The sequence below is a fragment of the Eutrema salsugineum genome, unplaced genomic scaffold (assembly GCF_000478725.1).
Source record: "Eutrema salsugineum unplaced genomic scaffold, Eutsalg1_0 scaffold_6, whole genome shotgun sequence".
Classification (NCBI taxonomy): Eukaryota; Viridiplantae; Streptophyta; class Magnoliopsida; order Brassicales; family Brassicaceae; genus Eutrema; species Eutrema salsugineum.
Genome location: NW_006256547.1, coordinates 13,035,874 through 13,059,787, shown reverse-complemented (window position 1 = coordinate 13,059,787; position 23,914 = coordinate 13,035,874). Strand labels below are relative to the sequence as shown.

The following is a 23,914-nucleotide window of genomic DNA, read 5'->3' as shown; positions in this document are numbered from 1 at the left end:
TGGTCGATGCGAGCCTAAATGAGTCGCGATACGCGCTAAGTATTTTCTCAGGCCTCGGCATCATTACCTTGACATTGCTCAAGCCAAGGCTCATATCTTGGGAGTATTTTTGGACTAGACCTCGTGCTGACGCCTTGGCACGTTGGGATCAAGGCATGCACACGTAAGAAATGAAGCTGAAAACGACTAAGTGTTGAACGTGCACCTCGGTGTAATGACCTCGGCGTGCATGCCGGACTCTGTTCTCCCGAACGCCTCGACTACATAGCCCCTCGGCATTTTATGCCGAGGTCCCTTGTCACAAACCCAGAATCAAGAACAAGACGGCTCAAGAACACACACGTGAGGATGGATCAAAGACTAGGGTTCATGCATGTTCTTGACTTGTTCTTCACGAGATCTTCATTCGGATCCTGACTCACGTGCACTCCTCGACACAAAGACCTGGGTTTCACTCTCCGACACACCGTGGCACTCACCCATCAACCCAAGAAGGCGGCTCAGTACCCGGTTTGTTCCGGGCTGACCCGCGACACTTTCCCTTTGCTATAAATACATTTTAGGACCAAAAACCTAATCATCTTATCTCTTATCTGTTTTTAGGTTTAAGAACTTGCCTCTTTTGTGAAACTTGATTAATCTAATCCAATATCTCGTTTTTGCATCAGAATCTTGTTCTTTCTTTATTTCTTTTATCATCCAGCATCAAACTCCTTATCATGACAAGCTACACGTCTTGCAAAGGACTTAGTGAGCTCGCTATGATCAGTGAGTAGTCGTTTAAGCGGCTTTAGATAGGTATATTAGGGTGCTTTCAAGATAGATTAATGGGTTTAGGTGTCTAGTCTTGCATGTTTCATTCTTTAACCGACGAGATCTCTAGGCTGGATCCAAGCACATCACTTGAGGTTCAGATCTGAGGCATATCTCGCATCAAAAGTGTTTGTAGAAATGTCTGAACCACTCGGTTAAGGGTTTAAGAGTCTTTCATCGCGAGAGTGATAGTTTGTTCTCTTAAATGACATTTTTGAACTAAATCTTAATGCTGACTGATTCGTGCTTCTCAAAAGGGATTTTGGTATGAAAGAGGATCAGTTTAGATGTTTAATACTTTCATGAGAAGATTAACATGCCTTGAGTTCAAAGTTAAATGAAATCGCTTGATAAAATGATTAATTAACCCATTAGTTTAGCTTGGAAGCACCCGAGTCAAATATCCTGTCTAAAGCTTCTGCCTTTATCATATTTTATCATCATCCGAACCATTTGCTTGTTATTTGCATCTCCACTTAGTTTGAATCTCATCTTCTGTCTCATTTACATGTTTATTTACTCGTTAAATAGCTTAATTAAAACCCTCATCATTCCATCTTGACTTAAGATTTCAAATAGCATAGATTAGTGTCTCCACTACAAGTTTGGTTTGATAACCCCTTGTACTACAAGGACAGGGGTATTGATAACCTCTTTAAAGAGTGAAAACTTTTAGTTATCAATTGGCGCCGTTGCCAACTTGTGGGAGCATTAGTCTTTTATTCGTTCTTAAGATCAAGACTTTACTTTCTTTTGTTTTACTAACTCTTTTGCAAGTTCTTGTTTTGATTGCAGGTGCATGAAAACCAGGTCTCGTAGCACAGAACCGCCTTTACCGTACGACAATAACATCAACAGGATTGAGAGGCGAGCTCACGAGAGAGAAAGGCACTTTGAAATACTTGGAATGGCAGAACAGCAAAGGATCGAGCAACAGGCTCAGGAAGCCGAGCACAAGGCTCAGGCTAATTAGGCACAGGCAGGAAGAAATGAACAACAAGCCTATGTAAACCAACAACAGGCTCAAAGAAACGAGAGGCTTGCTCAGCAAAACCAACAACAAGCGAATAGAAACGAGCAACAAGCCCATCATGTTTATCCGCCACCGCCACAAGCTCAGAGACAACCTCCTCCGGTCTTTGTTGGAGAAAATGACCGAGCTAATGCGCACCAGTATAGAGCCGGGATTCAAGCTCCACCAGTCCAAAATAACAACTTTGAGGTTAAAGCTGCCCTGCTCAATATGGTGCAGAACTCAAAGTTTCACGGTCTAGCCGGAGAGGATCCTCTTGAGCATCTAGATCAATTTGATCGAGTTTGCGACTTAACCAAGATTAATGGCATCTCGGAAGATAGCTTCAAGCTACGTTTGTTCCCATTCAGCCTCGGTGATAAAGCTCACCAGTGGGAAAAGAACCTCCCGAGGGGTTCTATACAAACATGGGAGCAGTGTAAACTGGCTTTCTTATAAAAGTTCTTTTCCACATCACGCACGGCTAAGCTCAGGAATCAGATCTCAAGTTTCACGCAACACAACAACGAGAGCTTTAGTGAGGCTTGGGAACGGTTTAGGAGCTATACTAACCAATGCCCACACCACGGCTTCTCAGAGGTATCCCTCTTGAGTACTTTATACCGAGGTGCACTCCCCAAGATCAGAAACCAACTCGATACAGCCTCAAATGGAAATTTTCTTGGGAAAGAGATCAATGCGGCAATGGAACTTGTCGAGAACCTAGCCATGTCTAATGACACGTATGGAGAGGATTTTGATAGAGCAAACCGTACAGAGGGATCTAGTGATGAACAGCGTATGAAGAAGGATATAAGAGAGCTTCAGAGCAAGCTTGACAAAGTTGTAATGGCGACTCAAAAGCCAATACACTTTGTAGGCGAGTTTGATGAGCAAGGGCCAAGTTTTGACATTGTTAATGAAGATGGTCTAACTCAAGAGGAGCTGAACTACATAGGGAATCAGCAGAGATATCAGCGGTTTAACAACTACAGCACTAACCCAAACCTCTCATACAGAAACCCAAATGTAGCTAACCCTCAAGACCAAGTGTACCCTGCTCAACAACAACAACAAAGCTATGCTCAAAAAGCTCCTTTTCAGAATACCTTCCAGCCCAAGCAACAGTTCAGTGGGCAACAGCAAGGCTACACTCAGCAGAATCAACGGCTCAGGGTAACAACTTCACCAGCCAACCGCGGCAACACAAGTTTCCACCAGGGTTCAATCCGCTGCCGATGGGTAATCAGCAACAGATTCAGGGAACGGGTCAGAATCAGATGGGAACCGATGTCTGTGGGATTTTACAGCAACTATTACAAGGTCAGCAGAGAGTGGAGAGCCAGCACGCAACAATGCAGCAAGATATCAGAGAGCTTAAGCAAAACCAAGCCTCTACATCATCAAGAGGCCCGGCTTTACCAGGTAAGCCGGAGCCAAACCCCAAGGAGTATGTGAACGCTATCACATTGAGGAGTGGTAAAGAATTACAAGCTCCAATGCCTAAGACAAAGCTCATTGAGGCCAATGAGCAATTAGAGGGGGAGGCAGCCTCAGATGATGCGTGTAAAGAAGCGGTTTTTGAGAAGGAACCGGTCAAAGACAAAGAGAAAGAGGTGGAAAAGACAACTGAGCTTGAAAAGCCCTATGTTCCACCACCACCTTACCAACCCAAGATACCATTTCCAGGGCGTTTCAAAAAGAAAATCCTAGATAAAGCCAAGGCGGTCTTTGAGAAACACTTGGAGAACACGCACCTTACCTTACCCATCATAGATGCTTTCTTAGCTATACCTCAGCTTGGAAAGTTTCTAAAGGACGCGATCCTCAACAAGACAAAGGAGCTCCAGGGTATGGTAATACTGAGCCATGAGTGCAGTGCTATAATACAAAGAAGATCTATACCAAGAATGCTATCCGATCCGGGCAGCTTTACTTTACCGTGTGCTTTAGGTCACTTGAAGTTCTCAAATTGCTTATGTGACCTAGGAGCTTCTGTGAGCCTAATGCCTTACACTGTGGCCAAGAGATTGGGATACAAAAGCTACAAGCCGGCCAAGATCTCTCTTGTATTAGCTGATAGATCGGTTCGCTTACCGGTGGGTTTGCTTGAGGATTTACCTTTAAGGATCGGTGATATAGAAATCCCCACGGACTTCATAGTTCTTGAGATGGACGAGGAATCATTAGACCCTATCATCTTGGGCCGACCGTTCTTGGCGACCGCAGGAGCTATAATCGATGTGAGAGGAGGTATAATTGAACTACACATCGGTTCCGCGACTATGAAGTTCAACGTGAAGGAAATGATGAAGAAACCGACCATTGAAGGTCAAGTTTTCTATGTGGAAGTTATGAAGGAGCTAGCTGATGAGCTCCTAGAAGAGTTAAACGCAGAAGACCCGTTACAAGTGGTCTTGACACGGGAACAAAGCGAGCACGGGTTCTTGAACGAGGAAAGCGAGGTGTACAAGCGTCTTTTGGACCAACCGAAGGAACTTGGAGCTGATGCGAGGTTTCTAGAGCTCAAGAAGAGTGGCCTCGATATTTTAGACAACGAGGGACCCAAGGGTATAGAGGAGACACCTCGGGATATCATGGCCGTGACAACTTGTGCCGAGGCCTATGGTGAACCGCGCAAGAACAAAGAAAAGGCCGAGGAAGCTGTTCCAGGTCAATGCAGCTTTGATGCCGATAATGAGGCTGACGCACCCCCTGTTGAGCTCAAGCCTCTACCAACAGGGCTCAGGTATGTGTTCTTGGGTCTAAACTCCACTTTTCCTATGATAATAAACGATAGCTTGCTTGAACATGAAGAACGTGCATTGCTTAACGAAATAAGAAAATTCAGGAGAGCCATAGGGTATTCCTTGGCTGACATTAGAGGGATCTCTCCTGATATATGCACCCACAGGATCCACCTAGAGGACCAAGCCATGTCCTCTATTGAGCACCAACGTCGCCTTAACCCGAACCTTAAAGAGGTGGTTAAGAAGGAGATACTAAAGCTCCTTGAGGCAGGGATAATATATCCAATCTCTGACTCTCGGTGTGTATCTCCTGTACACGTTGTGCCCAAGAAAGGTGGGATCACGGTGGTGAAAAACGATAAGGATGAAATCATAGCCCAAAGAACTATAACCGGCCATCGCATGTGCATTGCCTATAGGAAATTGAATTCTGCATCAAGAAAAGATCATTTTCCTTTACCATTCATTGATCAAATGCTTGAACGGCTAGCTAATCATCATTATTTTTGTTTTCTCGATGGATACTCGGGGTTTTTTCAAATACCCATAGACCCCCGAGATCAAGAGAAAACGACATTCACTTGCCCTTATGGCACTTATGCTTATAGGAGAATGCCCTTCGGTTTGTGTAATGCACCGACCACTTTTCAAAGATGTATGATGCACATTTTCTCTGATCTAATTGAAGAGAAAGTTGAGGTGTTTATGGATGATTTCTCCGTATACGGCTCCTCTTTCTCCGAATGTCTTGCTAATCTATCTCAGGTTCTAAAGCGATGTGAGGAGCATAGGTTTTTCTTAAACTGGGAGAAGTGTCATTTCATGGTCCAAGAAGGCATTGTCTTGGGACACAAGGTATCAGAGAAGGGTATTGAGGTGGACAAGGCTAAGATCGAGGTGATAGTGAACCTACAAGCTCTGAATTCTGTAAAAGGAATAAGAAGTTTCCTTGGGCACGCAGGGTTCTATAGGCGGTTCATTAAAGATTTCTCCAAGATAGCCAGACCCTTAACTAGGCTATTGTGCAAAGAGGTGGAGTTTATCTTTGATGAAGAGTGTGAGGAAGCGTTTAAGAGAATCAAGGAGGCTTTGATCAGTGCACCGATTGTACAAGCTCCCGATTGGTCTTTACCATTCGAAGTGATGACTGATGCATCTGACTATGCCGTGGGAGCTGTCTTGGGGCAGAAGAAAGATAAGAAACTCCATGTGATCTACTATGCAAGCCGCACCTTGGACTCGGCTCAAGAAAAGTATGCCACCACCGAGAAGGAAATGCTTGCCATTGTGTTTGCATTTGACAAATTCAGGAGTTATCTAGTGGGATCAAAGGTCACAGTTTACACAGATCACACGGCTTTGAGGTATCTGATGTCTAAGAAGGACGCTAAACCGAGGCTGTTGAGATGGGTCTTATTACTCCAAGAATTTGACATGGAGATTCTTGATAAGAAGGGTATTGAAAACGGAGCCGCAGACCATCTCTCAAGGCTGAGGATTGAAGAACGGGTCCCCATTGATGATGCTTTACCCGAAGAACATCTCATGTTAGTCCGGTCTTACTTAGAGGTGGAGGAAGCCAATACGATCAAGGAAAGAAGCCTCCCATGGTTCGCGGATCTTGTGAACTACTTGTCGTGCGGTTTAGAGCCACCGGATCTTGATACTTATCAGAGAAAGAAGTTCTTTAGAGATGTGATGAGATATCATTGGGATGAGCCGTATCTTTACGTGCTTAACAAGGACCATCTCTATAGGCGATGCTTGGCCAAAGAAGAGATCCATCCGGTGCTACAAGAATGCCACGGTTCATCGTATGGTGGTCACCTAGGTGCATTCAAGACGGTTGCCAAGGTTTTACAAAGCGGTTTCTGGTGGCCGACTATGTTCAAGGACGCTCAAGATGTAGTATCGAGGTGTGAGGCTTGTCAAAGGCACGGTAACATATCCAAGAGGAATGAGATGCCCCAAAACCCAATCTTTGAAGTAGAGGTCTTCGACTGTTGGGGCATTGAATTCATGGGTCCCTTTGTAAGCTCATATGGGAATCAGTATATCCTTGTCGCGGTGGACTATGTGAGTAAATGGGTTGAAGCGGTCGCATCTCCGACCAATGATTCAAAAGTGGTGGTAAAACTCTTCAAGAGTATCATTTTCCCACGGTTTGGAGTCCCAAGGGTAGTTATCAGTGATGGGGGAAGCCATTTCATCAACAAGACTCTTGAGAGTCTTTTGAAGAAGCACGGGGTAAAGCACAAGGTGGCCAGCCCGTATCATCCGCAAACCAGTGGCCAAGTGGAGGTCTCTAACCGTCAGATAAAGGCCATTTTGGAAAGAACCGTGAGCTCATCTAGGAATGATTGGAGCAAGAAACTTGATGATGCTTGTGGGCTTACAGAACCGCGTACAAGACCCCCATTGGAACCTCACCGTTTAACTTGCTCTATGGGAAAAGCTGCCATTTACCGGTTGAGTTGGAATACAAAGCCTTGTGGGCAGTACAACTTCTGAACTTTGACATCAAGACCGCACAAGAGAAGAGGGTTTTACAGCTTCATGAACTAGAGGAGATCCGTTTGGATGCTTTTGAGAGCTCTAAAATCTACAAGGAAAGGACCAAGGCACTCCATGACAAGAAGATACACAAGAGAGAGTTCAAAGAAGGGGACCAAGTTCTGTTGTTTAACTCGAGACTTAAGCTGTTCCCTGGGAAGCTAAGGTCTAGGTGGTCCGGTCCGTTCACAATTCTTGAAGTAAGGCCTTATGGAACCGTCGTGTTAGAAGGAAAAGATGGACAAGGCTTTGTGGTAAACGGTCAGAGGGTAAAACATTACTTGGCGTCAGAAACAAGAGAGGGAGCTACCTCAGTTCCTCTCCTTGAACCGGAATCAGCCTGAAAAGGTATAAAAAGTCAAACTTAGAGACGTTAAACAAAGTGCTCTTGGGAGACACCCCAAGCTTATCCTTGAACATATTTTGTTTTTCATCTTCTTTTTCTTTTTAGTTGAAGCTTTTTGAAGGGTTTGTTAAGTGTTTCAGGAGTTAGACAGTGAGCCTTGAGAGAAAAGCTTGAAAAAGACACGGCCAGAAGATTTAAGTCGGGGAGTATTCATAGCCTCGGTATCGACCCTCGGTATATTCATACCGCGGTCACCTTTTACCGAGTGAAAGCTTGAGAACCTCAGCTAAATTCCTCGACTTAATTTCATCATGGCCGTGTCTGAGAAGTGCTATGGTGAAATGACTAAGTGTGGGGGAGGCTCACGGTGTAAACACCTCGGTATAATCATACCGAGAACCGATGTTCACTTAAAACGGTCAAATACCTCGATCCGAGGCCGCGACCAGTTTACACCAAGGCCAGCCCGTTTAAGCCCCCAAGCACCAAGTGTTCTTTGTTAAAACAAGTGACCTCGGCATGATACCCTCGAGGTGGAGCGTGCCGAGGTGCCCAGTTTCAATAACGATCAAAAACAAGAACACTTGGAACACTTAGATCGAAGAAGAGGCTTTGCGCGGTCTAAGGAAAAGACGTGAAGGCCACAGAGATTTACTCGTTAGCATGAGCTCAAACCACTCGGCCTGGTGCCCTCGGGGTGGAACAAGCCGAGGCCGCTCATGTTAAAACAAGAAAAATTGGTTTAGACCGTACGGCCCACGTCATTCCCATACCGCGTTCAATTGGAGGCTTTGCGCGGCATTTTGAATTTAAACGCCCGGTCAAGATGGTTTTTGGCGCGGTCAACGGCTGGAGTTAGAGCAGAGGGGGGGACCAGTCCCACAACAGTCCAAACGCCAGCTGGAAAGCGCGCTCCAGCCCATACCAGCCTCCATCCCGAGCCAAAACGCAGAGTTTGCCTTCTTCACTCTTTTCTCCGCATTTCGCGATCACAACTCTCTCATTTCTCATTCATTTCACGTGATTCCAAGCGCTCTAGACTCGTTAGTGTGTTGTCTATTCTGCATAAACATCTCACTAAGCTTGAATCTTGGATTCCCAAAGGTATTTGCATCTTAAAGAACTCATCTTTTTCCTTCATTCTTTGCGAGCTTAAATGTTTGTAAAATGTGGAATCGATTCTTTTTGAACATATTGGCCTTTGGGAACAATTTTAAAAACTCCATCAGGATAGACGACACATGAAAAACAGGTCTTTGCACTGAAAATCGTTTGTTCTTGAGTTTTTAAAATTCTTGAGAAAAATGCGCTTGGAATCGGCTTAAATGGTGAACTGAGTTATTGAGCTGAACTATCTAGATATCTTGACTCTCACCGGTTGTTCTAGCTTGTAGTTAATCTCTTTGATGTTTGAAAAAGCTATAAGACCGGTCTTGTTAGAGAAAAAGCTCTGTTCTTGCCATCTTGAGATACATGTGCTTATCGATATACTTGATTCTAACGGTTTCTTTGAGAATCTCTCTTGCAGATGACCGACGACCGAACCGTTCCTGTTCATGAGACGAACAAAGACAAGGACCAAAGGAGGGGTACGAAAGGAAACGCCGTTGCCTTGGCACGTAGTGGTGGAACAAGCAAGAAACCCTCAACAAGACCCGATGGTGAGCCAGCCGCTAAACGAGCAAGGAACGCCGATCTCACTCCGGCATCGGCTCTTGAATCAAGAAGGAATGGGAAGCAGGCAGCAGTTGGATCCGATGAGGATGAGCTGAGAGCCCTGGTGCCTCATGAAGCCAACTATGGCAAGAAAGCCAAGAAGGAACCGAAGCCCGAGCCCGAGGAAGAACATTTCCCAACTACTGAGGAGTACTTGGACCACTTTAACCCTATAAGAGTGGCTCAAGGTCGGTTCCCTGATGTGGAGTTGTTGAGGAAGCTTGAGATACTCGATGATGTTACCCTCATCTTTCAAAACATGGGCCTGGCCGAGTTCTTTATTATGAGTGATGTTGCTTATGAAGGGATCACACAACAGTTTCTTGCCACTTTGGAGGTTGTCATCTACCCCAAGAGAGATCCCAAGCGTTTACATGGAAAAGGGTTCGGCCACATTGAGTTTGATATGGAAAGCGTGCACTACAAGGTCAGTTTCAAGGAGCTTGATGAGATATTTGGGTTTGAAAGAAACGGAAGCTCGCTTGACAAGTTTGTGTACCCAAAAGAAGAGTTAGCTGCCTTGTGGGAAACAATCGCTTTTGGACCTTACTTGGGAGGCAAGAGCAAGACGAGTTGCATCAGAAACCCTGCGATCAGATACACCAACCGAGTTCTAGCCTCTACATTTTTCTCGACCTATAACCCTGGTGTTATTCATACGGCCGAGCTTGAACTGTTGGGACTTGGACTGAAGCCGCTCATCACTCAAATGAAGAACAAGAAGGAGTTCCAAGGGCCAATGCATGTACCGTCTTTAGGCGTGTTCTTTGCGATTCAAATGCTTACTTACAGGCACAATGTGTGGTGTGACCAAAAGAAGAAAGGAGCAAGGAGGCTTCAGAACGGTTGGATTGTCACCAAGATTTTGAGAGCTCAAGGGTTCATATTCCCTGATTTGCCATCAAGGCCGAATCTCATTGATGAGCAATACTTAAGTAAAAGTGGTTTCTTTGGAGGCAAGTTCGGAGATAGATGGGTTTACAACTTCACACTGATGCACAGAGACGGGACACAGGTTCTACTGCCTAACCGAGGCCTCACCATGCTTGATAAACAGTGTAACGTCTCCTTCTATGTCCTCAAGGATCACCAAGGCCGCACCTAGCAAGCCTCAGAACGAGAATGGCCCGGCTGGATGTGAGAATGAGGAACAAAGTCACGCTGAGAGAAGGACTGGAGCAGGCCGATATCATTTTGACCCATACGTGTGGGGTGAACCTGAATACCACACCAAGAAGCTGTACTCGCGAGTGAACACCCTCCAAAAGTGGTGTAAGTGGCAAGACAAGACCATTCACGCGTTGGTGGACTGTGTAAGACACCTGAAAAAGAAAGTCAAGCAACTCACCAGACCATCTTCTCCAGATAAGAACTCGGCGACCTCAACCGCACCAGTTACACAAGAAGAGGTTGGAGAGAGCTCAAACGCGAGGAACCCAAAATTTCCACCAGACAAAGAGGACTGGATCGATCCTGCCTTGGCATTCTTACCGGAACCCTCGGAAAGCAGCCCACCACGTCAGTCCACGCCCTCCTGCTCAACGTCAAATCCCTCGTACTACTTGGGATCAGACCTCTCAGACTGAGGTATCGACTTCAAACTCTTGTAAATATGCATCTTGTATATACTATCTTGCATTCGTTTAGTTTGCCCTTTTACTTCTCTCACACGCTTCTATAACACACGGAACTGTGTTATTTAAGTGTGGGGGAGGAGCTTTGTGTTTTCTGATCGTGTTTTCTTTGTTCTTATTTGACTTTTGCATTCTTGAGTCTCATTTAGCTTAGTATATATGATAAAATCGCATCATTCTAGTTGCATCTTGCATTCTAAGATCGAGTCTAGTTGCATCATGTAGGATTGCATCAGTGCAAAGAGCAATGATAGATTTTTTCCTAGAGAGTAAATCACTTGAGAACTTGAACTAAATATGCTTGTGAAACTCATTCTGTGCTTGTAAAGCTTGAAACGATTTGAATCTGAGAAGCAAGTTTGAATTACACTCAACTCTAGCTAAGTGATAACCCTGAACTTAAATTGTTAATATCTTTTGATGCATTGCTTGAATAGGCTTGTGGATACCGATATACATACTTGAGCTAGAATCGTTGTTTTTACCACCCTCCTTCCTTAGCTCAAGTAGCTGAATCCGCATCATGGATCAGTTCCCTAACCTTGAACCCATCTTTCTTTCGAGCCAATGTTTGTGTGTGAATTGTAAGGCCACCTTGGACTGAACTTAGCAGAAAGTGTTAGGTTTAGAGCGACAAGGGCATGTCTCATTGAGTGCTATGTTCCAACATCAAGGAACTGATATTGTCGAGGAATAAGTATGGGGGAAAAGACTTGTTGGTGAGTGGAAAAAGGTGAGTTGAGTGGAAAAGAGAAAGTGGAAATAGCTAGGGGTATGAAAGAAAAAAAGAATTGAGTCTTGGATTTGAAAAGATAAGCTCTGATGTTTTTAAAAGAAAAATTTAGTCCCTGAAATGAAAAGAAGTCAAAAGGGCTCAAGCGTTTCAAAATGAAAAGAAATGAGGCTGTACGCTGTGAAAGGAAAGAGCTGTGTGAATAAGTGAACTCCAAGACTCGAGGATGAAAGCAGAAAGTGAATCCCCTAGTGAAAAGAAAACGATTGATAAGAGTGAGGATCTTGAGACGGTGAGCAATGATAACTTAGAGTTTCCAGGCTCTTAGAAGGGTTATCAATCCCCTTGTCAAAGTAGTATAAGGGGTGTCAAACCAAGCTTGTAAACGAGACACTAGCCTATGTCATTTGTTCTCTTAAGTCAAGACAAGAAGGTAAAAGTTTGGTGACGATGATTAACAAGCAAATAAGCAATAAAATTAAATAAAAACAGAGATTTAAACTAATCAAGATGCAAACAACAAACAGGTGATTCAGATGATGATAATGAATGATAAAGGTAGAAGCTTTAGACAGGATATTTGACTCGGGTGCTTCCAAGTTAAACTAATGGGTTAATGAATCATTTTATCAAGCGATTTCATTTAACTTTGAACTCAAGGCATGTTAATCTTCTCATGAAAGTATTAAACATCGAAACTGATCCTCCTTCATACCAAAATGTCTTTTGAGAAGCACGAATCAATCAGCAATAAGATTCAGTTCAAATATGTCATTTAAGAGAACAAACTATCACTCTCGCGATGAAAGACTCTTAAACCTTTAACCGAGTGGTTCATACATTTCTACAAACACTTTTGATGCGAGATATGCCTCAGATCTGAACCTCAAGTGATATGCTTGGATCCAGCCTAGAGATCTCGTCGGTTAAAGAATGAAACATGCAAGACTAGACACCTAAACCCACTAATCTATCTTGAAAGCACCCTAATCTACTTATCTAAAGCCGCTTAAACGACTACTCACTGATCATAACGAGCTCACTAAGTCTTTTGCAAGACGTGCAGCTAGTCATGATAAGGAGTTTTGATGCTGGATGATAAAAGAAATAAAAAGAGAACAAGATTCTGATGCAAAAACGAGATATCGGATTAGATTAATCAAGTTTCACAAAAGAGGCAAGTTCTTAAAGTTAAAAACAAATAAGAGATAAGATAACTAGGTTTTTAGTCTCAAAATGTATTTATAGCAAAGGGAAAGTGTCGCGGGTCAGCCCGGAACAAACCGGGTACTGAACCGCTTCCTTGGGTTGATGGGTGAGTGCCACGGTGTGTCGGAAAGTGAAGCCGAGGTCTTTATGCCGAGGTGTGCACGTGAGTCAGGATCCAGATGAAGATCTCGTGAAAAACACGTCAAAAACATGCATGAACCCTAGTCTTTGATCCATCCTCACGTGTGTGTTCTTGAGCCATTCTGTTCTTGATTCTGGGTTCGTGACAAGGGACCTCGGGATAAAATGTCGAGGGGTCAAGATGTCGAGGTGCTTGGGAGAACACAGTCCGGCATGCACGCCGAGGTCATTACACCGAGGTGTACTTTCAACACTTAGTCGTTTCCAGCTTCAGTTCTTACGTATGCATGCCTCGATCTAATCATGCCAAGGCTTTGGCACGAGGTCTAGTCCAGAATACTTCCAAGATATGAGCCTCGACTTGAGTGATGCCAAGGTAAAGATACCACTTAGCGCGTATCGCAACTCATTTAGGCTTGTATCGACCATGTCATCTTCCAGAAGCAGTAACTTTTAGCACACGACTCCAATTGCTCTGGGACCAGTTCCACAGTCAAGATGACTCAATAAAATCGAACTTTGGTGAAGAAACCATCGGAGCTTGGGGAATGGAAGGCTTCCTGGATTTCACATCTTTGCGCCGCATTGAAATCACCGGAAAATAGACTTTTAGACTGATGTGAACTCCGGAGACACTATCTTCCAAACCTTTGCTCCGAATTGATCGATTCCAAAGGCTCTGAGAAGATCTTCCATGGATCTCGAACTTTGATGAAGATCGGGTAAGCTGGTTCGGAAAGGAGGGGCTCCGTCCGCCATGATCTTTGAAGTTCGCCGTTCACCTCTCGGGTACGCGCAATCCCGGTGTATGCTCCGGAAGCCATATCTTTCTCTCCACTGGTCCGAATTGGATGATTAAAACTGTTCTGGAATCTTTGCTTGATTATCTCCAACTTTGGTGAAGACCCCGCCAACTGATTCGGACCGGAAGGTTCCCCGGATTGTTGATCTCTGAATTGCGCGGGCAAGGACAACTTTTGGTCGTAAAAACCTTCCCGCGGTAAGAAAAATGGCCGAGGGCTGTGTACCGCGGCAAGCTTTTTGGTCGTAAAAATCCTTGCCTCGGTCAAAAACTTGTCCCGTGGTATTTTTGCACTCGATACTCGATTCTGGCCGATCGGTAAGGTCTTTGGCCAGTAATGAGCATCCGGTAAACATTTTGGCCGAGGTTTACGACCAGCTGGTACGAGATTTGGCCGAGAAATTCCTCCAAGCGGTTTTCACCATTTTTGACCCTTTTCTTCACCGTTTTCTTTTCTGTTCCTCTTCTTAGGCTCCAATTGGTCTCCAATGCTCCTGATAAAGACTTCAAAACATGCAAAACTCTTTGGGACCTAATGCAAGCCCTAAGTCTTATTTTGACGCCTAAAGACTCAATTTACATGAGAAAACACATGATGAGGACTCTATAATGCAACCTAAATGATGTAAAATATAGAAATATCAACTCCCCCACACTTGTCCTTTGCTTGTCCTCAAGCAAAAAGAACAAATGAGAGAGAGAGGTTGTAATGCAGCTGGAGCTCATATTTCCTTTTTAGAAAGAAGTGACCACAAAGAAAACTCGGATTCATGCTCAAATATGCAGTGCAAAGCTATACTTAGATATTTTCCAACTAAAGCATGGAATCTCCACAAGTCATTATCACATTCAACTCTTTCACATTCATTAAGTTTGTAACCGGTAAATCAAATGATGCAATGTTCAAATAGGCTGGCTTGGCTAGGGTAAGGTCATGAGATAAAAAATGATCTCATCGATATTCAAGCGGGTGCAATGCAACAAGGATCTCTCTATGAACGACCAAACTTCGGCAGAATGCTAAAGGTAAAAAGCAACTGATGCATACAAGGGCAAGACTCATCACACCCCACACTCCACTCAAAGCGTTTCTTACTTGCTCACCCTCTCAGAATCCTCACTCTTCACAATCGTTTTCTTTTCACTAGGGGACTCGCCTTTTTCTTTTATTTTCAGGCCTTGGTTTTCACTTATTCACACAGCTCTTTTCTTTCATAGCGTATAGCCTCTTTTCATTTTCATTTCAGAACACTTGAGCCTTTGGCTTCTATTCATTTCAGAGCTTATCTTTTCACATCCAGGACTTAATTCATTTTCATTCATTCCCCTAGCTATTTCCACTCTCACTTTTCCACTCAGCTCACCTTTTTCCACTCACCAACAAGTCTTTTCCCCCACACTTATTTCTCGCCAATACTCTCAGTTCTCTGATGTTGGAACATATCACTCAATGAGCCAAGCCCTTGTCGCTCTAAACCTAACACTTTCTGCCAAGTTCAGCCCAAGGTGGCCTTACAATTCACACACAAACATTGGCTCGAAAGAAAGATGGGTTCAAGGTGAGGGAACTGATCCATGATGCGGATTCAGCTACTTGAGCTAAGGAAGAAGGGTGGTAAAAACAATGATTCTAGCTCAAGTATGTATATCGGTATCCACAAGCCTACTCAAGCAATGCATCAAAAGATATTTACAATTCAAGTTCAGGGTTATCACTTAGCTAGAGTTGAGTGTAATTCAAACTTGCTTCTCAGATTCAAATCGTTTCAAGCTTTACAAGCACAGAATGAGTTTCACAAGCATATTTAGTTCAAGTTCTCAAGTGATTTACTCTCTAGGAAAAAATCTATCATTGCTCCTTGCACTGATGCAATCCTACATGATGCAACTAGACTCGATCTTAAAATGCGAGATGCAACTAGAATGATGTATTTTTTTGTGTTTTTCGGTTTTATCATATGTGCTAAGCTAAATGAGACTTAAGAGTGCAAAAGTCAAATAAGAACAAAGAAAACAAGATTAGCAAACACAAAGCTCCTCCCCCACACTTAGATAACACAGTCCCTTGTGTTATAGAAGCGTGTGAGAGAAGTGGAAAGACAAACTGAACGAATGCAAGATGATATATACAAGATGCATATGTACAAGGTTTGAAGTCGATACCTTAGTCGGAGAGTTCGGATCCCAAGTAGTGCGAGGGATTCGATGTTGAGCAGGAGGGAGTGGGCTGACGTGGTGGGCTGCTTTCTGAGGGTTCAGGCAGGAAAGTCGTGGCTGGATCGATCCAGTCTTCTTTGCCTGGTGGAAACTCCGGGTTCCTCGCGTTTGAGCTTTCTCCAACTCCTTCTTCTGTAATCTCAACTTTCTCTTCAATTAGATCAGAGAAAATGTGCATCATACATCTTTGAAAAGTGGCCGGTGCATTACACAAACCGAATGGCATTCTTCTATAAGCATAAGTGCCATAAGAGCAGGTGAATGTGGTTTTCTCTTGGTCTCTTGGATCTATTGGTATTTGGAAGAATCCAGAGTATCCATCGAGAAAACAGAAATAAGGATGATTAGCTAACCGTTCAAGCATTTGATCAATGAATGGTAAAGGGAAATGATCTTTTCTTGATGCAGAATTCAATTTCCTATAGTCAATGCACATGCGATGGCCGGTTATAGTTCTTTGGGCTATGAGTTCATCCTTATCGTTTTTCACCACCGTGATCCCACCTTTCTTGGGCACAACGTGTACAGGAGATACCCACCGAGAGTCAGAGATTGGATATATTATCCCTGCCTCAAGGAGCTTTAGTATCTCCTTCATAACCACCTCTTTGAGGTTCGGGTTAAGTCGACGTTGGTGCTCAATAGAGGACATGGCTTGGTCCTCTAGGTGGATCCTGTGGGTGCATATATCAGGAGAGATCCCTCTAATGTCAGCCAAGGAATACCCTATGGCTCTCCTGAATTTCCTTATTTCATTAAGCAATGCACGTTCTTCATGTTCAAGCAAGCTATCGTTTATGATCACAGGAAAAGTAGAGTTCAGACCTAAGAACGCATACCTGAGCCCTATTGGTAGAGGCTTGAGCTCAACAGTGGGTGCGTCTGCCTCATTCCAATCGGCATCAAAGCTGCATTGGCTTGGAACAGCTTCCTCGGCCTTTGCTTCATTCTCGCGCGGATTGATAACTAAGAGTTTCCAGGCTCTTAGAAGGGTTATCAATCCCCTTGTCAAAGTAGTATAAGGGGTGTCAAACCAAGCTTGTAAACGAGACACTAGCCTATGTCATTTGTTCTCTTAAGTCAAGACAAGAAGGTAAAAGTTTGGTGACGATGATTAACAAGCAAATAAGCAATAAAATTAAATAAAAACAGAGATTTAAACTAATCAAGATGCAAACAAAAAACAGGTGATTCAGATGATGATAATGAATGATAAAGGTAGAAGCTTTAGACAGGATATTTGACTCGGGTGCTTCCAAGTTAAACTAATGGGTTAATGAATCGTTTTATCAAGCGATTTCATTTAACTTTGAACTCAAGGCATGTTAATCTTCTCATGAAAGTATTAAACATCTAAACTGATCCTCCTTCATGCCAAAATGTCTTTTGAGAAGCACGAATCAATCAGCAATAAGATTCAGTTCAAATATGTCATTTAAGAGAACAAACTATCACTCTCGCGATGAAAGACTCTTAAACCTTTAACCGAGTGGTTCAGACATTTCTACAAACACTTTTGATGCGAGATATGCCTCAGATCTGAACCTCAAGTGATATGCTTGGATCCATCCTAGAGATCTCGTCGGTTAAAGAATGAAACATGCAAGACTAGACACCTAAACCCACTAATCTATCTTGAAAGCACCCTAATCTACTTATCTAAAGCCGCTTAAACGACTACTCACTGATCATAACGAGCTCACTAAGTCTTTTGCAAGACGTGCAGCTAGTCATGATAAGGAGTTTTGATGCTGGATGATAAAAAAATAAAGAGAGAACAAGATTCTGATGCAAAAACGAGATATCGGATTAGATTAATCAAGTTTCACAAAAGAGGCAAGTTTTTAAAGCTAAAAACAGATAAGAGATAAGATAACTAGGTTTTTAGTCTCAAAATGTATTTATAGCAAAGGGAACAAACCGGGTACTGAACCGCTTCCTTGGGTTGATGGGTGAGTGCCACGGTGTGTCGGAAAGTGAAGCCGAGGTCTTTATGCCGAGATGTGCACGTGAGTCAGGATCCAGATGAAGATCTCGTGAAAAACACGTCAAGAACATGCATGAACCCTAGTCTTTGATCCATCCTCACGTGTGTATTTGAGCCATTCTGTTCTTGATTCTGGGTTCGTGACAAGGGACCTCGGGATAAAATGTCGAGGGGTAAAGATGTCGAGGTTCTTGGGAGAACACAGTCCGGCATGCACGCCGAGGTCATTACACCGAGGTGTACTTTCAACACTTAGTCGTTTCCAGCTTCAGTTCTTACGTATGCATGCCTCGATCTAATCATGCCAAGGCTTTGGCACGAGGTCTAGTCCAGAATACTTCCAAGATATGAGCCTCGACTTGAGTGATTCCAAGGTATAGATACCGAGGCTTGTGAAAACACTTAGCGCGTATCGCAACTCATTTAGGCTTGTATCGACCATGTCATCTTCTGGAAGCAGTAACTTTCAGCACACGACTCCAATTTCTCTGGGACCAGTTCCACAGTCAAGATGACTCAATAAGCTCGAACTTTGGTGAAGAAACCATCGGAGCTTGGGGAGTGGAAGGCTTCCTGGATTTCACATCTTTGCGCCGCATTGAAATCACCGGAAAATAGACTTTTAGACTGATGTGAACTCCGGAGACCCTATCTTCCAAACCTTTGCTCCGAATTGAGCGATTCCAAAGGCTCTGAGAAGATCTTCCATGGATCTCGAACTTTGATGAAGATCGGGTAAGCTGGTTCGGACAGGAGGGGCTCCGTCCGCCATGATCTTTGAAGTTCGCCGTTCAGCTCTCGGGTACGCGCAATGCTGGTGTATGCTCCGGAAGCCATATCTTTCTCTCCACTGGTCCGAATTGGATGATTCCAACTGTTCTGGAATCTTTGCTTGATTATCTCCAACTTTGGTGAAGACCCCGCCAATTGATTCGGACCGGAAGGTTCCCCGGATTGTTGATCTCTGAATTGCGCGGGCAAGGACAACTTTTGGTCGTAAAAACCTTCCCGCGGTAAGAAAAATGGCCGAGGGCTGTGTACCGCGGTAAGCTTTTTGGTCGTAAAAATCCTTGCCTCGGTAAAAAACTTGTCCCGTGGTATTTTTGCACTGGATACTCGATTATGGCCGATCGGTAAGGTTTTTGGCCGGTAATGAGCATCCGGTAAACATTTTGGCCGAGGTTTACGACCAGCTGGTACGAGATTTGGCCGAGAAATTCCTCCAAGCGGTTTTCACCATTTTTGACCCTTTTCTTCACCGTTTTTTTTTTCTGTTCCTCTTATTAGGCTCTAATTGGTCTCCAAAGCTCCTGATAAAGACTTCAAAACATGCAAAACTCTTTGGGACCTAATGCAAGCCCTAAGTCCTATTTTGACGCCTAAAGACTCAATTTACATGAGAAAACACATGATGAGGACTCTATAATGCAACCTAAATGATGTAAAATATATACATATCAAGCAAGTGAGAAAACTTTGAGTGGAGTGTGGGGTGTGATGAGTCTTGCCCTTGTATGCATCGGTTGCTTTTTACCTTTAGCATTCTGCCAAAGTTTGGTCGTTCATAGAGAGATCCCTTTGTTGCATTACACCCGCTTGAATATTGATGAGATCATTTTTATCTCATGACCTTACTCTAGCCAAGCCAGTCTATTTGAACATTTGCATCACTTGATTCACCGGTTACGAACTTAAAGAATGTGAAAGCCAACCTCTTTCTCTCATTTGTTCTTTTCGCTTGAGGACAAGCAAAGGACAAGTGTGGGGGAGTTGATATGTCTATATTTTACATCATTTAGAGTGCATTTTAGAGTCCTCATGTGTTTTCCCATGTAAATTGAGTCTTTAGGCATCAAAATAGGATTTAGGGCTTGCATTAGGTCCCAAAGAGTTTTGCATGTTTTGAAGTCTTTATCAGGCGCTTTGGAAGCCATTTGGAGCTGAAGAAGAGGAGCAGAGAAGAAAACGGTGAAGAAAAGGGTCAAAAATGGTGAAAACCGCTTGGAGGAATTTCTCGGCCAAAACACGTACCGGCTGGACAGAAACCTCGGTCAAAAAGCTTACCGAGCGCTCATTATCGGCCAAAACCCTTACCAATCGACCAATATCGACCAAAGACAAGTATCGGGTGCAAATTGTCACGGGTCAAGTTTTTGTCCGAGGCGAGAAGAATTTTACGACTAAAAAGCTTACCGCGGTACATAGCCCTCGGTCATTTTCCTTACCGCGTGAAGCTTTTCTCGACCAAAACTCTCCTTTCCCGCGCGTTTCAAAGATCAGCAATCCGGGGAATCTTCCGGTCCGAATCAGTTGGCGGGATCTTCATCAAAGTTGGATAGAATCAAGCAAAGATCCCAGAGCAGTTGGAATTATCCAATTCGGACTAGTGAGGAGAGAGATACGGCTTCCGGAAGAAGCACCAGCATTGCGCGTACTCAAGAACCGAACAGCGGATTTCAAAGATCACGACGGACGGAGCCTTTCCGGTCCGAACTAGCCTGCCCAGTCTTCATTAAAGTTTGAGATCTGTGAAAGACCTTCTCAGAACAGTTGGGATCGCTCAATTCGGAGCAGTGGTTCTAAAGATAAAGTTTCTGGAGTTCAAATTGGTCCAAAAGCTTATTTTCCGGTGATTCCAATGCAGTGCAAAGATGTGAAATCCAGGAAGCCTTCCACTTCCCAAGCTTTGATGGTTTCTTCATCAAAGTTCGAGATTATTGAGTCTTCTTGACTATGGAGCTGGTCCCAGAGCAATTGGAGTCGCGAGTTGATAGTTACTGCTTCCGGAAGACAATATGGTCGATGCGAGCCTAAATTAGTCGCGATACGCGCTAAGTATTTTCTCAGGCCTCGGCATCATTACCTCGACATTGCTCAAGCCAAGGCTCATATCTTGGGAGTATTTTTGGACTAGACCTCGTGTTGACGCCTCGGCACGTTGGGATCAAGGCAGGCACACGTAAGAAATGAAGCTGCAAACGACTAAGTGTTGAACGTGCACCTCGGTGTAATGACCTCGGCGTGCATGCCGGACTCTGTTCTCCCGAACGCCTCGACTACATAGCCCCTCGGCATTTTATGCTGAGGTCCCTTGTCACAAACCCAGAATCAAGAACAGGACGGCTCAAGAACACACACGTGAGGATGGATCAAAGACTAGGGTTCATGCATGTTCTTGAAATGTTCTTCACGAGATCTTCATTCGGATCCTGACTCACGTGCACTCCTCGACACAAAGACCTCGGTTTCACTCTCCGACACACCGTGGCACTCACCCATCAACCCAAGAAGGCGGCTCAGTACCCGGTTTGTTCCGGGCTGACCCGCGACACTTTCCCTTTGCTATAAATACATTTTAGGACCAAAAACCTAATCATCTTATCTCTTATCTGTTTTTAGATTTAAGAACTTGCCTCTTTTGTGAAACTTGATTAATCTAATCCAATATCTCGTTTTTGCATCAGAATCTTGTTCTTTCTTTATTTCTTTTATCATCCAGCATCAAACTCCTTATCATGACAAGCTACACGTCTTGCAAAGGACTTAGTGAGCTCGCTATGATCAGTGAGTAGTCGTTTAAGCGGCTTTAGATAGGTAGATTAGGGTGCTTTCAAGATAGATTAATGGGTTTAGGTGTCTAGTCTTGCATGTTTCATTCTCTAACCGACGAGATCTCTAGGCTGGATCCAAGCACATCACTTGAGGTTCAGATCTGAGACATATCTCGCATCAAAAGTGTTTGTAGAAATGTCTGAACCACTCGGTTAAGGGTTTAAGAGTCTTTCATCGCGAGAGTGATAGTTTGTTCTCTTAAATGACATTTTTGAACTAAATCTTAATGCTGACTGATTCGTTCTTCTCAAAAGGGATTTTGGTATGAAAGAGGATCAGTTTAGATGTTTAATACTTTCATGAGAAGATTAACATGCCTTGAGTTCAAAGTTAAATGAAATCGCTTGATAAAATGATTCATTAACCCATTAGTTTAGCTTGGAAGCACCCGAGTCAAATATCCTGTCTAAAGCTTCTGCCTTTATCATATTTTATCATCATCCGAACCATTTGCTTGTTATTTGCATCTCCACTTAGTTTGAATCTCATCTTCTGTCTCATTTACATGTTTATTTACTCGTTAAATAGCTTAGTTAAAACCCTCATCATTCCATCTTCACTTAAGATTGTAAATAGCATAGATTAGTGTCTCCACTACAAGTTTGGTTTGATAACCCCTTGTACTACAAGGACCGGGGTATTGATAACCTCTTTAAAGAGTGAAAACTTTTAGTTATCATTGAATCGCATTGCAAGTCTTTCGTCCCACGCGATCAAATTGAGGGTTTTGTCTGCACCAAACCATATGTCCGAGTTGCTGTACACAGGTGAGGGTTCCTCCATGATCCCAGCTCCAAGTTGCTCCCAAAAGTCTCCAAATGACCTGAAAGCACTCCAAAAATGCAGGACATTCTAGGACCTAATGCAAATCCTAAACAAAGCTAGAAGCAAAGACAAACTCTAATAAAACTAGATAAATGTATGCATGGGACTCAATATTTGGACAAAAATGCAATCCTAAACATTGCAAATTATGAATATATCACACCGACTTAGGCCTGGGACTTGGGACTAAAGGAGTACCAACTCGCACACATATTATCTCCAGAATGTGTCTTGGTTGTGCGAGTTGAAGAGAAGGAAGCCTGAACAGCACAAACACTCGCAGTGTACACCTAGATAGGCATGCGGCTGGGGCTGAAAGATTTAAGGTCCACAAGGCTGTTTCTATGGCTGTGCGACACCAGTCGTTTTTGTTTAATTTTATTTTTACTTTGTTACTTACATTGCTCTTTCTCTTTGTCTCAGAAATTAGCAAAGATGGAGAACGCATTGGCATTGGTTCGTGATGATGCTGGAGTCTGGAGAGACCAAGATGGTCATGTGTGTAATGAGAGAGGCCAGCGACTTGATGGAGAGGGTAACATCATCAGGACGCTGGGTGACTACAACAGGCCTAAGCAATTCTATGCAAATCGGTCCACGATTCGCGCTCCTGCGTTTCAGAGGAATGATTTTGAGCTCAAGCCTGTGTATTACACTTTTGTGGGTCAGCATCCTTTCCATGTACTTGGTCACCAGCATCAAGTACAATGGAGTGTCCAATGATTTCCTCTTCTGCAAGCTGTTTCCTTACTCTCTTGCTGGAGAAGCAGCTAACTGGTTGAAGCAGTTGGAGCCAGGATCACAGACTACTTGGGAGGAGACCAGAAACGCCTTTCTGCACAATTTCTATGATGATACCAGGTCTGAGGAACTGAGACTCAAACTTTCAACGTTTTCTCAAAGACCAACTGAAGCAATCAAAACTGCTTGGGTGAGATTCAAGTCATATCAGAGAGATTGTCCACATCATGGTTTCAGTGATGTTCAGCTGCTAGGTATTTTCTTCAGAGGTGTTCATTGGAGGTATCAGATGGCTCTTGATGCTGCAAGCAATGGGAACTTCAACACCAGATACCCTGAAGACGCTGTTGTGTTTATTGAGAACTTGGCATCTAGCAATAGTACCAAGAATGCAGACTATCAGCGAAAGAAGCTGGCTAGGAACATGGATGGATCACAGATTGCTGAGGTGAAAGCTAGGCTAGACTCTGTGCATAGCCTTCTTGTGGGTATGAAGTCCGTCAGATTCCCTGAAAAAGTCCAGAATTTCGGACCAGATGAAGCACTTGAGAAAGAGGATGTTAACTTCATCAATCGAGCTGGATTTCAGGGTCAGAGATTTGGTACTCAGGCAGGAAACATGAATTACAGTGGAAATAATCAGAGGAGTACCTTCACAGGTAATCAGAACTCTTCTGGTTATAACTCTAAACCTCAGTACCAGACATCCTACTCCAAGAACAGTTTTTCAAGGAACTATGGTTCTCCTCCTACTCAAACTCCAGATAATGAGGTGAAGTCTATGCTGGAACAGATCTTGGAAGGTCAGCAGAAGATGACTGTG

General features: G+C 43.7%; 1 non-coding gene across 1 annotated transcript; it reads right to left on the bottom strand.

Annotated features, from left to right (window-relative positions):
- Positions 1-2,311: 2,311 nt before the first annotated feature.
- On the bottom strand, positions 2,312-2,418 carry LOC112083794. The gene has a single exon (XR_002897922.1). It is a non-coding gene; the product is annotated as a small nucleolar RNA R71 (small nucleolar RNA).
- Between the last annotated feature and the right edge of the window lie 21,496 nt (positions 2,419-23,914).